Below are 1,852 nucleotides of genomic sequence, written 5' to 3'. Positions count from 1 at the left end.
CTTTAGTTGTGTTCTTTGGAATAATAAAGGAGGAGGTGTTCCAAGTCAAGGTTTTATATTTGGGAAGTTTGGGGAATTATATTTTCCACTGAGTAATAGCCAATCTAGGGTCTAAATCAGTACTTTTAGATCTTTTCTACTTAGGTAATCTAATTAGCACGAGAGACAATTTACATTCCTAAGGTCTTGGTGATCAGCCACCAAGAAACCTCTCGGAAATCTTATGTTTTTATCTTCCAAAATTCAAGCAGATCTTTTTTCTATGCATACTATCTCCACGTTTTTATTTTTTTATATGCAAAAATTTTCACATTAAAATTGACTTTTTAAAAAAGTTGTGCTATGTTGATGCTAGGACTTCACTTTGTTCTAGACACAGCTCTGTACCTTCTAGATTCTAGACTATATACATTCTAGTCTAGGAAGCACAACATGGATCCCAATAACCCCTACTGTCCCTCCAGATTTACATAAAGAATGAAGCAAGCAAAGCACTCAGTTATTTGTTTGCATGATGCCCGACATTTGGTTCAATATTTTGGCATCATTTAAAACAAATATGTTCCAGACCATCTTTTGAAAAATGTGTCTAGTTGGTTTCCTCTTTGCAATAACAAAAGCAATTCATATAATTTAAAGTTGAGATAGCTTCCAGATAAAACATAACTTACAGCTTTATCTTGTCACAATGAAGAGACCACAATGAGTAAGAAACTTTCTTTTTAAATAAATTTATCCATTTATTTATTTTTGGCTGTGTTGGGTCTTCGTTACTGCGCACAGGCTTTCTCTAGTTGTGGCGAGCGGGGGCTACAGTTCGTTGCGGTGCATGGGCTTCTCACTGCGGTGGCTTCTCTTGCTGCAGAGCATGGGGCTCTAGGTGCACCAGCTACAGTAGTTGTGGCTCTCGGGCTCTTGTGGCACATGGGCTTAGCTGCTCCTCGGCATGTGGGATCTTCCTGGACCAAGGCTTGAACCAGTGTCCCCTGCATTGGCAGGCGGATTCTTAACCACTGCACCACCAGGGAAGCCCCCATCGTTTTTAACCAAACACTTTCCCTCTGCTTCTTATGAGAGAAAGAAGGGAGATTTTTTTTGTTGCATTGGCAAGGGCACCAGGGAAGCCCCAAAGCACTTTTTAACTTTTTTTAATCCTGTATGTCTTCATCTGTAGAATGGGTATGATAATAGTACATGCCTACGAAAGTGGTTTAATGGATGAAGTAAGCTAACCCATTTAAGTACTTTCACTTTGCCTAACACTTAACATGGAATAAATGATAACTTGTCATAAGACAGAGCCCTCGTCCCCCAGGAACCTAGAATATAATTTGGGACAGACCATACAGATACAGTAAAGACAGTATGTCAGCTCTAAAATCATAACATGATGAGTGACATAGAATTTCGGAGGAAGGAGAGAGAGATTTAAACTGGAGTGGCCTAGAAAGACTTTGCAAAAGAAGAACATAACCTAGAATTTTAAAAGTGGGCAGGATTTGAATCAGACAACAGAGAGAAGACTTCTAGCTAGAAGGAAAATAGAATTATATGAAGCAGAAAGGAGAATGATGGATAAGAAGCCAATGAGTAGACCACATGGTATATAACAGGGATAATTGAGGGCCATAGTGGGATTAGCCTAAAAAAGTCTGATCCAGGGCTTCCCTGGTGGCACAGTGGTTGAGAGTCCACCTGCCGATGCAGGGGACACGGGTTTGTGCCCCGGTCCGGAAAGATCCCACATGCCGCGGAGCGGCTGGGCCCGTGAGCCACGGGCGCTGGGCCTGCGCGTCCGGAGCCTGTGCTCCGCAACGGGAGAGGCCGCAACAGTGAGAGGCCCGCGTACCGC

This window comes from Monodon monoceros, unplaced genomic scaffold (genome assembly GCF_005190385.1).
Source record: "Monodon monoceros isolate NGI ecotype Baffin Bay Population unplaced genomic scaffold, NGI_Narwhal_1 Super_Scaffold_7, whole genome shotgun sequence".
NCBI classification, from domain to species: domain Eukaryota; kingdom Metazoa; phylum Chordata; class Mammalia; order Artiodactyla; family Monodontidae; genus Monodon; species Monodon monoceros.
This window is presented reverse-complemented; position numbering follows the sequence as displayed.